The 12,614-nt window shown below is 41.5% G+C and overlaps 1 protein-coding gene across 1 annotated transcript in view; it reads right to left on the bottom strand.

Annotated features, from left to right (window-relative positions):
• The window catches only part of C2H8orf34 (chromosome 2 C8orf34 homolog), a 285,462-nt gene that overhangs the window by 177,363 nt on the left and 95,485 nt on the right, over nucleotides 1-12,614 (bottom strand). The window lies entirely within an intron of this gene.

Genomic DNA, 12,614 nt, shown 5'->3' with positions numbered 1-12,614 from the left:
CAGAGAAGATAGCATATTTCGATTCAATATCATCTCTTTTTTGCATTATGAATTCAGTGTGAAAATCTTACTGAGCAGGGAAATCAACTATTTTAAAATAATTCTGCTGGTTTTGTGTGTCATATTTTCAAATCCACAATTAAAATATATTTTTATTTGGCTAAAGCAGCAAAGAATCCTGTGGCATCTTATAGACTAACAGATGTTTTGGAGCATGAGCTTTCGTGGGTGAATATCCACTTCGTCGGATGCATGCATGTATTCACCCACGAAAGCTCATGTTTCAAAATGTCTGTTAGTCTATAAGATGCCATAGGATTCTTTGCTGCTTTTACAGATCCAGACTAACACGGCTACCCCTCTGATACTTTTATTTGGCTGACATTCAGTGCATTACAATAGGCAACAAATAATGTACACCGTATATTGCCACTGTGATAAACTGCAATTTCAAAGCTGGAAGTCATATTTTTTGACAATTTGCTTGAAGATATATGGTGGAATAACTAGTAGAAGACAAAAAAAAAACAACACCCTGGGCATTTTAAAAACTACTGATGTTTCACAGCATCACACAAAAACAAATAGGCCAAATGATTATGTAAAGAGTTTGTGTAAAAGCAATGCATAAGCCTTTCCCATTTTCTCAGTGTTGTGTGCTTATACGTACAGTGGGAGTTGATGTGGAATGGTGATAATCTGAAGAAAATTATGCTCCAGAATTGCCATTTTGAAATGATGTGATGGAGATGGTTATCCTGCTCTCACTGAATGCCATTTCTAGGACAGCAAGGAAATTTAAAATGCAGTGCTCCTAATTAAGATATATTGTATATTCCGATGTGTAATGAAAGACAATCATTTTAGGAAGACAAATCCTTATGGTTGTTATTTGGCTCTACATCCCATGATACATTCCTACTGTAAGAACAACACTGTCCTAATAAATGGCATCTGGAGAAGAAGCAGCAGGATGATTATTTAGATTAGCAACCATATGTTTTTGTCCTCCTCAATAACAAATGATCTTTAAAGGAACACTAAATAATTGGGATGACTACTTTAAATTATAGTAAATGCAAAGTTTGAAATATTAGCACATATTCATAATACAAAACCATCAAAGTGCTCACAGTGTTTGAAATCTGTAAATAATGTTTTCCAATTAACTCGAGGAAGCCAAATGTAGGCATTAAAAGACAAAACTTGAAATTGAAAAGATTTCAAATGCCAGATCCTATATTCCTTGAGAGAGAGAGTTTTGTTCACATAAACAGGTGTTTGACTCTGCACCAGTCTAGGATTTTCCTTATGTAGGAAGAAATCCACAGCTACCTGTTCAGAGCTGTTTTAGAGCCATTTGGAGTGGCAAAAAAGACCTAAGAATGAGCCAGAATCTGATCCTATATGGGATGGGCTGTTTTTGTATTATATCTATATATCCATTCTACTGTGGTCCTGACCCTGCAGTTGGCTTCTGTCCATTCCACCCATTAACATCCCCAGCTCAGAATCAGCTGCAGAATCTGGGTCTTAATCTCTTTTGCTCTTTGGTTGTTATTATTTGTATTACCATAACACCTCACCACATTCCCTCACTCCACCTTTTACCCTATACTTCTCCTATAATGTATGTTTGTCACTGTCTTTTTCATGTCAGTTTAATTCTGCCCAGAGTTAATCATAGAATATCAGGGTTGGAAGGGAACTCAGGAGGTCATCTAGTCCAACCCCTGCTCAAAGCAGGACCAATTACCAACTAAATCATCCCAACCAGGGCTTTGCCAAGCCTGACCTTAAAAACCTCTAAGGACGGAGATTCCACCACCTCCCTAGGTAACTCATTCCAATGCTTCATCACCCTCCTAGTGAAAAAGTTTTTCCTAATATCCAACCTAAACCTCCCCCACTGCAACTTGAGACCATTACTCCTTGTTCTGTCATCTGCTACTACTGAGAACTGTCTAGATTTCATCCTCTTTGGAACCCCCTTTCAGGTAGTTGAAAGCATCTATCAAATCCCCCCTCATTCTTCTCTTCTGCAAACTAAACAATCCCAGTTCTCTCAGAGTCTCCTCATAAGTCATGTGCTCCAGACCCCTAATCATTTTTGTTGCCCTCCACTGGACTCTCCAGTTTTGCCACATCCTTCCTGTAGTGTGGGGCCCAAAACTAGACACAGTACCCCAGATGAGACTTCACCAATGTTGGGGAATGATCATGTCCCTCAATTTGCTGGCAATGCCCCTACTTATACAGCCCAAAATGCCATTAGCTTTCTTGGCAACAAAGGCACACTGTTGACTCATACCCAGCTTCTCATCCACTGTAACTCCTAGGTCCTTTTCTGCAGAACTGCTTCAGTCCCTAGTCCGTAACAGTGAATGGGATTCTTCCATCCTAAGTGCTGGACTCTGCACTTGTCCTTGTTCAACCTCATCGAGTTTTTTTTGGCCCAATCCTCTAATTTGTCTAGCTCCCTCTACATCCTATCCCTACCCTCCAGCATATCTACCACTCCTCCAGTTTAGTGTCATCTGCAAACTTGCTGAGAGTGCAGTCCACACCATCCTCCAGAACATTAATGAAGATATTGAACAAAACCGGCTCCAGGACCGACCCTTGGGGCACTCCGCTTGAATGGCCAACTAGACATGGAGCCATTGATCATGACCCATTGAGTCCGACGATCTAGCCAGCTTTCTATCCATCTTATAGTCCATTCATCCAGCCCATACTTCTTTCACTTGCCAGTAAGAATACTGTGGGAGACGGTATCAAAAGCTTTGCTAAAGTCAAGGAATAAACCCATCCACTGCTTTCCCCTCATCCACAAAGCCAGTTATCTCCTTATAGAAGGCAATTAAGTTAGGCAGGCATGACTTGCCCTTGGTGAATCCATGCTGACTGTTCCTGATCACTTTCCTCTCCTCTAAGTGCTTCAGAATTGATTCCTTGAGGACCTGCTCCCTGATTTTTTTCAGGGACTGAGGTCAGGCTGACTGACCTATAGTTCCCTGGATCCTTCTTCTTCTCTTTTTTAAAGATGGGCACTACATTAGCCTTTTTCCAGTCATCCAGGATCTCCCCCGATTGCCATGAGTTTTCAAAGATAATGGCCAATGGCTCTGAAATCACATCCGCCAACTCCTTTAGCACCCTTGGATGCAGTGCATCCGGCCCCATGGACTTGTGCTCACCCAGTTTTTCTAAATAGTCCTGAACCACTTCTTTCTCCACAGAGGGCTGGTCACCTCCTCCCCATGTTGTGCTGCACAGTGCAGTAGTCTGGGAGCTGACCTTGTTTGTGAAAACAAAGGCAAAAAAGCATTGAGTACATTAGCTCTTTTCACATCCTCTGTCACTAGGTTGCCTCCTCATTCAGAAAGGAGCCCACACTTTCCTTGACTTTCTTCTTGTTGCTAGCATAGCTGAAGAAACCCTTCTTGTTACTCCTAACATCTCTTGCTAGCTGCAACTCCAAGTGTGATTTGGCCTTCCGGATTTCACTCCTGCATGCCCAAGCAATATGTTTATACTCCTCCTTGGTCATTTGTCCAATCTTCCACTTCTTGTAAGTTTCTTTTTTGTGTTTAAGATCAGCAAGGATTTCACCGTTAAGCCAAGCTGGTCGCCTGCCATATTTACAATTCTTTCTACACATAGGGATGTTTTTTCCTGTAACCTCAATAAGGATTCTTTAAAATACAGCCAGCTCTCCTGGACTCCTTTCCCCCTCATATTATTCTCCAGGGGATCATGCCCATCAGTTCCCTGAGGGAGACAAAATCTGCTTCTCTGAAGTCCAGGGTCCGTATTCTGCTGCTCTGCTTTCTTCCTTCTGTCAGGATCCTGAACTCAACCATCTCATGGTCACTGCCTCTCAGGTTCCCATCCACTTTTGCTTCCCCTACTAATTCTTCCCAGTTTGTGAACAGCAGGTCTAGAAGAGTTCTGCCCCTAGTTGGTTCCTCCAGCACTTGCACCAGGAAATTGTCCCCTACACTTTCAAAAAACTTCCTGGATTGTCTGTGCACAGCTGTATTGCTCTCCCAGCAGATATCAGGGTGATTAAAGTTTCCCATGAGAACCAGGGCCTGTAATCTAGTAACTTCTGCTAGTTGCCGGAAGAAAGCCTTGTCCACCTCATCCTCCTGGTCTGGTGGTCTATAGCAGACTCACACTACAACATCACCCTTGTTGCTCACACTTCTAAACTTAATCCAGAGACTCTCAGGTTTTTCTGCAGTTTCATACCAGAGCTCTGAGCAGTCATACTGCTCTCTTACATACAAATGCATCTCCCCCACCTTTTCTGCCCTGTCTGTCCTTCCTGAACAGTTTATATCCATCCATGACAGTACTCCAGTCATGTGAGTTATCCCACCGAGTCTCTGTTATTCCAATCACATTATAGTTCCTTGACTGTGCCAGGACTTCCAGTTCTCCCTGCTTGTTTCTCAGGCTTCTTGCATTTGTGTGTAGGCACTTAAGATAACTCGCAGATTGTCCCTCTTTCTCAATCTGAGACAGGAGTCCTCCCCTCTTGCACTATCCTGCTCATGCTTCCTCCCGGTATCCCATTTCCCTATTTACATCAGGGCTTTGGTCTCCTTCCCCCGGTGAACCTAGTTTAAATCCCTCCTCATTAGGTTAGCCAGCCTGCTTATGAAGATGCTCTTCACTCTCTTTGTTAGGTGGAGCCCATCTCTCCCTAGCTCTCTTCCTTCTTGGAACACCATCCCATGGTCAAGGAATCCAAAGCCTTCTCTCCGACAACACCTGTGTAGCCATTCGTCGACTTCCACAATTCTACGGTCTCTACCCAGGCCTTTTCCCTGCACAGGGAGAATGGACAAGAACACCACTTGCGCCTCAGTCTCATTTATCCTTCTTCCCAGAGCCACGTAGTCTGCAGTGATCCGCTCAAGGTCATTCTTGGCAGTATCCCCTATAGGCCCGTTGAAGTCATTATTTAGGTGGTGACATTTTACTGCAAAGTTGAGAAGACACTGTAGCAATACTGAAAACTATCTTTAAATTGAAAAGCCAGTAGTTGAAAAGGGGAAAATAGTATGGGGAAAACAAAGTGATTTAGCACATTTTAGGACTGCTGTCATCTTTGTTGTGTGGTACTCTCAAATTTTTCAGAAATTTGTGGAAAATGCTTTTTAGCTGTAGGAATTGTGTTGTAAAGCAGTCAGGTAGCATAACAGTCACCATCAGGAATCAGGGGACACTGGCCCCTGTCACCTGACAGATGTAATCCTGACCCATGTGACTAGAGGGCAGAGCCAGCCCACAACATTTTGGCACCTGAGGCGGGGAGCTCAAATGATGCCCCCCATGCCCCCTCGCTTGGGCCAAAACTTTGAAAGGTCTCAATTCTGCCTTCTTCCTGTTCTACTCCTCTCATGGTACTGCTCTGCTACCTACCCCAATAAAGGAGAACAACTTAAAATGCCTTGTTCAAAAATTTTAAGTAACACTTAACTTTCAAATGCCCGAACAGCAAATGTAACTTTTCTTGTCTGTCTGCATAGTAAACACTGGCATTTTTATCTGTTTGACTAATCAAAGTGGTGCTTTCTGCACCTTCTTGGCTGCAAAGATTTGAACTGCCACCTGAAGGTCCACAGTCTGGGGGAGCTCACGCTCTGTTGAGATGGTTGCAAGGCCGATCAGCCTCTCCTGTGTCATTGTGGAGCATAGATGTGTTATTAACTTCAGCTTGGAGAAGCTGCATTCTCCACTGGCAACTGATACAGGAAGTGTTAGAAGTATGCGCAGAGCAACAAAAGCATTTGGAAAGAAGGTGCTCATCTTATTTGTGCACTTATATTCCAGAATAGCCTTTGGAGTTGATCCTGCTGAAATGTATCTTGAAGGGGCTTTCAGTTCATCACCTAAATCACTTGCATTAATATTGCGCATGTCATCCTGCGTCAACATTCTCTCTAGTACCCTACATTGCTGGTGTAGGTCTTCTTCAGGTATAGTGAGGAGTTTTGGAATATCATACAACAACTCAAATATACTGCTGTGTTCCTTGAGCTGCCTGAAACATTTTTCAACTGACTGTATTGCACAATCTAGCACCTAGTTAAAGAATTCAACTTTGAATTGTTGTTTGGGGTCTCTTACGGGATTATCCCATGCTCAGAATCAAAATGTCTTCTTCTTCAGTGACTCCTGTATTCTTAAAATGGGTGGGAAAATAGCTTCAGTGTGAAGTTCCTCTGCCAACTTCTGTGAACTTTTCAGAATGTTTTGAAATCCCTCATCTGACCGGTAAGATTGTAGATATGTCTTTGTTTTGTCCAGTTGTTTCATTGCTCCAGATATATCAAGGTCAACACCTTGGAGTCTCTTGTTTATAACATTTATTTCAAACGGTATGTCATGCCAAAACACTAAGCCACACAGAAATTTGAAGTTATGTATGTTTCTGGTGATTCCATTTCCCTCTGCCACTGTTCTCCCACAAATAGTTCCTGTCATAGCATTATCCTCCATAATGGCAACTATGGCATCATCTATCTTCCCAATTTGGTGTTTGACAGGCTTTATCACCTCCACTTGACTTTCCCATTGTGTGGCACTCAGTGGTTTCAGTGTCAGAGAGTATGTTCCCAGATGTTGCTTCAAAATTTGCCATCGATGAGTTGATGCAGAGAAAAATACATAGATGCTTTGAATTACATTAAAAAATTTAGCAGCCTCACTAGAAGCTGATGCTGCATCACTGACCACCAAGCGCAATGAATGAAAACTACATGGGACAAAAAAACCTCAAGGGTTTAACTCTCGGATCCGTGCCTGCACTCCTCTGTTCTTTCCTCTCATGTTGGCACCATTATCGTAGCCCTGATCTCATGTCAGCTACCGCAATTCCCGTATCTTCCAGCTTTTTAAGAAGCATATTTGTCATACCAGCTCCTGTAGTATCATCAATGTCAATAAATTCTAGAAAATGTTGACAGTCACCATTGTAGGGACATTTTCACTAGGTTCTGTTGTTGTTACAAAATGCACCATTAAAGTCATTTGTTCCGTATGGCTGATGTCAGGTGTGCAGCCTAGAATAACAGACTAATATCTTGCTGACTTCAGATCTTCCACAATCTTCTGTTTGACTTCTGTTGCCGTAATTGTATGATCTCATTTTGAATTGTTTTTCCAAAAAGCAATGGTTGTACACATTTGTTGGGTGGTGACTCTTCTTAGATGCTCCTGGAGTACAGCATCAAACTCAGCCATCAGCTCCACAATTATAAGGAAGTTTCCATTGTTTGGCACATACAGCTGATCTGAAATGCCACGCAGTACTAGGTTTTGGGTAACAAGCATTCTCAAAATGGCAATAAGCTTTTTCAGAACATTTTGCCAGTAAAGAGACTCTGATGCAATCTTCTCTTGATGCTGATCATCTATAGTGGCCTTTAACTTTAGTCTCATCTCAGGCTCTTTCCACCTATGGAATGCTCTCTGGTGATTTGCTGTCTTTTCATGGCATGCCAGATTTCTAGCCACATTTTTCCAGTCCCTTGTTCCTGTAGAACCAATCTAATGTTCCAGCCACGTTGGGAAGAGTTTGCAACAAAAACAGTAAGCAGTATTCTGGATTTTTTAGTACATAAGCCATAGCCTCTCCACTTTGTCACCATTGGGGATTTCATGCCAGTAATGTGTTGGAGGGAAACTTCTATTTTCATTGTCTTTGGGGAACATGCAGTTTTTCACTTGCTGTAGCCCATGCAGTACAAGAAAGTCCCTCAGGCTACTGCTCAAGTGGGTCCACAGTCCTGGATCATCTAGACTTAAGGAACTAAACTCAGCAGCAGCTGTTTCTTGTGCCTCCACCACACTCTCCTCTGATCTACACATTTCTTCAGGAATGTGCATGGTTACATCCATTTGAGATGGAGATATGGATGCTGCAGTAGCTGCCAGGTCACCTGCACCCTGACTAACTGGAAGATCAGGCATCTCCTCACCACTCACATCCTCACTGGGGCCGGAAGGCTCACCATGAACTTTTGTGTCTATGAATCTCAGGAGAGCTCCTTCCTCCTGAGACAGAAAAGTTTCCTTTGCTTTCTTTTTTCTTCTGAATGCTGCCTCAGAATGCTGAATGCTGCTTTTTCTGAATCCTGCGTTTTCTTCTTTCACTTATGACTGCTGTTCTGTGCCAGCTATAGTGGCTCTCAACACTCAGTTGAAGGAGACAAATAAGCAGGCTGGTAGAAGCGCCTGAGTGAGGGAGGAGATCAGCGTCTTAAGGGCCTAACTGGCTCCTACCACTTCAGTTGACTGCCTGTTCTCCTCAAGTGGATTCAGGGAAGCGGCAGGAAACAGGAAGCTCCATGAGAAGCTGGTGTTAATCAGGGCAGGCTACTGGGGGTGTTAGAGAGGTACATAAGAGGCTCCTCCTCTCTCCCTGCAGCTCCTGCTACTTTCTGCTATTCCCTCTCACCTTTTCTCCTGCCTGCCTGTTATGTCTCTTGTGCCCTCCTTCCTCCAGCACAGCACTCCACCATCTCTGTGCATCTAGAGCAGAGAGAATACATATGCACCAGCAGCAGACACAATTTTCTACACTCTGAGTCCTAGTGGCACCCCCCCCCCCCACCCACACACACAGTCTGGCACCTGAGGCGACTGCCTCAGTTGACCTATGGTAAGGCCAGCCCTGCTAGAGGGAGGAAATAAAGATTAGTGCTTTTCTAGTACCACTGTGTGTCATGCCATTGTTACAGATAATGCTCCAATTACAGTTTCTGAAAGTATCTAAAGGCCTCATGGCCTCTCTTACCCTTCGGAAGTGCTTGCTAACAGTTCCAACTGCTCTAAGCCAAAGAAGACAGAGTGAAGGGGAGGGGGTCAATTTATAATTAGCTAACAAATTGGTTTTAGCTGTTGCCTTAAATTTTACTGAAATTTGTAGATTACCATACAAGGAAAAATCCACATTTTTTTCAGACCAACTTTCTCCTGTCCCTGTCTGCAACATACATTGTGCAATTTGCATATGACTATTTAGCACATGAATGTTATTTGCCCTTTTTATGCTGACTTACATCCAAACGATTGTAGGAACTGGTCCATTTTCTATCACAGCATTTTCAAGCTCAATTTAATAAAGAAGTTTAACAAGTCATGTTATGCCTCACCTTCGCCAACCTTGCTTCCGTTTTAAAATCGTGTTAGATCAACACATCAAAACTTCAGTGACCTACTTTATGTCTTTCCTTTCAATTTTACAGCCCCTCACTGTAAGAGTGGTAAACAGGAAGTCAGAGAAGATTGTACTGAGAACATTGTGGCATTATTTAGCGCATTCTTTCAAAATGATTGAGTAAATTAAAATACAATGTTTAATTTGCAGTCAGGTCTTCACCTGCATCTCCCATTAAAACCTTGGAATGCTAGCCTGAGAAGTACTTTAAAGGACAAACAGAACACAGAATGGTGTGTCCTGGAGTTTCTAGAGGATAAGTAGGAATTTAAGAGATTCAGTCTGTAATCTTAGTCAAATGCATGTGTCTTCCATAAGGTTGGTGAGGAGGAGAGGGAACTGTGTCCAATTTGATTATTTAAAGCTGTTGCTCAAGTCTTGTCAGAATGTTCCAGGACACTGTTCTGGCACTTTTTTGAGGAGCCAGAACAGCATCTCAGTGTTTCTGGTACTTGCGTTCTGCCACTTCGAGTGCAGCACTCACCTGGTGTTTAAAGTCGAGATTTGTTCCCCTCTATAGATTATAGTTTAATGGATCCTGTATTTATGGGTGCAGTATGTTTGCATTTACAGGATTAGAATATGAAAAAGTATCTCTGAGATAACAGAGATGAAAGACCATCTTAGAAAAAACCTCTAATTGAATCTTTTAATATTAGGCAGGGGGGAGCAGATAGGGGGTCAAAACTTGCTATGATTTACTGGGCCACCTTCATCCCTGTGCAATTGTGAATCAGTGACTCTTTGGCAGTCTCCAATTACTAACTGTCCCTGCTAAAAAAGTGAGTGAAGCAAAGGAATTTCTAAGCACTGTTGCCAAATCTCACAATATTATTGAAATCTCACTTTATTTGGAGTTTCACATAAAGCCCTAATCTCTGGAGGCCTCCGATTCAAAACGTTAGCTTTATTTTTTTAAAATAACCCTTACATTTCTGAAGAAAAGCGTGAAAATGTGACCCAAATGTCCCCTAAAGGGTCAAAAAACAAAAGGCAAATAAAACTCCCCAATATATTATTGTTCCCAAAATCACAAGAGAGATTCAGAAGTCAAAGGCAGTTGCAGCTCCAACCTGTATTCCATTAAGGTGAGGGTCTGGAGCTGGCAGTGCCCTCCCAAAGTGGAAGGTTCTGATCAAAGAGAGGATGAACCAAAGTACTAAAAGCTGATTCAACTCATTCTTCTGAGCAGTCAGCAGGACATCCTGAGTCTGGGCTGCATTTCAAGCTACTTTTTCCTAGTAGAACCTAGTGATGTCAGTGATTCAAATAGCACCTGCCCTCTGCAAAATGTAAACTGCATCCAGAATGCAGCAGCCCTCACTGGAGGAGCTAGAGAATCAATGCATGAACTAATCATACTTCCAGGAGCCCCTTTTGGGCAGTGCTGGCCCTAGCCATTGCAAGGCTGTCTGTGAACTAACGAACAGAGATGTGCAATTAGTGTTTGCCTATTACCCACCCATTGCCTATAATTACCCACCCATTGCTCTACTATTATTAACTTTGCTATTTAACCTGAATGTCTCACACATTTAGGATGTCGCTATGAATAAATATTGAAAATATTTTCAAATAATTTAATTACCTTTAGTAAACATATTCAGGGCTATACATTTCAGGAAAGGATGCAACTTGATTTTAAATAACGAATTAAAAGAACAGTTTTCTAATATAGAACTCTTTAAATAGTGTATCTTGAATTTTAAAAATGCTTTAAAACTCTGAGTTTTACTATGCTCCCCTGTTATATTGAGCAGGGTCCTTTGTGAAATCCTGAGACTATAATAGCCAATATGCTCAGGCTCATGCCTCCTCTTGTGAAGTTGTGTGTACTGTTTCTTTGTGAAAATTAAGCCAGGCAGGAGAGGTTTTATAGTGCTGCAGAGACAGAGCAGCTTTAGGGATAATACTGTTTTACGTTTAATGCAGTTACTGTTCAGTGTTAGAGGGTGACTCCTTCTGTAGTTCAAAGGCCAGACTAGATGATCATAGTGGTCCCTTTTGGCCTTAAAAATCTATTGATCTGTGAATCACAACACCTCTCCTTCAGTTTCTTTCTGTGCACACTTTGGCTGCCGCCTCTTTGCTGTCAGTGTCAGCTTTGCTCCTGCTCTTACCAGGGAAAAAACCTCTTGCAGGGGCTAGAAAAGGATTTGTCTCATCAAGCAAACAGTAAAATTAACTATATACAATGAAAAGAGGAAAGATATGGAAATGAATGCTTCAATTATAGTAATTTGATGAATTTGAGACAAGGTGAGTGAGATAACATCTTTTATTGAAACAACAACATCTATTGATGAGAGACAAGCTTTGGTGACCTGAAGAGCTCTCTGTAGCTCAAAAGCTTGTCTCTCGCCAAACAGAAATTAGTCCAACAAAAGACATTACTTCACCCACCTTGTCTCCAATATCATGGGACCAACAGTTACAACTACACTGCATAAAAAAATTAATGTAATTTTCAAAGTGATGGTTTCTCTTTAATTTTTTTCACTTTACCTGTTTTCCTCAAACATATGATAAAGCAGATGCAATACTGTAAAAATGTGAAACAGTTTGCATGACTGAAAAGTATACAAGGATTAAAACAAAATTTCAGAATGTTCAAAATAAGCAGGTAAGTACAGTAGCAAATGAACTCTGTTTGCTGAAATTTATTTAACAAATCAGTATCTTAGTAATGTCATCAATATACTGCTTCCCATTAAATGGTGATTTTCACACTGAAATATAACATTTTAAAATATTGCATGTTTTGAGGCAAAAACAGGTCTTCATCAAGATGAAATGTAAGTATTTTTTAGATACTTCCTCAAAAATAAAAGCATGTGGGATAACAAATTCTCTTTCACTCAAAATGCTTCTATTCTTTAACAAAAAAAGTGACATTTCACAGGTTTATGACAGGCAAAACAATTATGACTGGCTCACTCATTTCAATACAAACTATTCACATTGTCAGGGTTCCAGTAGCATATCTTTTGTTTTTACATTTAACAACTACTACTGGACATAGTTCTAGATGTGTGTAAAGTAAGAATAAAGGCCCAGGTCCTGAAATGCTTATAAGCACATGCTTAACATAATTAACAGGATTACTTGAGTTTAGAATGCATGTTAGCATTAGAAAGTTCAGTGCAATAAACACACAAAAGGTGTTGCAAACACCATCATTTGTAGATAGCAGCCCCATATCCCACATGACTCTTTGGCAATATGCATCATGCCTCTCTGAAACCCCTATCTTGGAGAAGTCTCTCCACCACTTTAAGTGGCCACTATTGAAGAGTTCATCTTACACTGCATGCAACTGTGAAATTAGTATTCATGTTGTTTTTCTGGCATGTGCATATCTAATCAGATCTGGGGC

This window comes from Gopherus flavomarginatus, chromosome 2 (genome assembly GCF_025201925.1).
Source record: "Gopherus flavomarginatus isolate rGopFla2 chromosome 2, rGopFla2.mat.asm, whole genome shotgun sequence".
Lineage (NCBI taxonomy): Eukaryota > Metazoa > Chordata > Testudines > Testudinidae > Gopherus > Gopherus flavomarginatus.
Note: the sequence above shows the minus strand (reverse complement) of the source record. Positions and strands in the feature narration are given on the sequence as shown.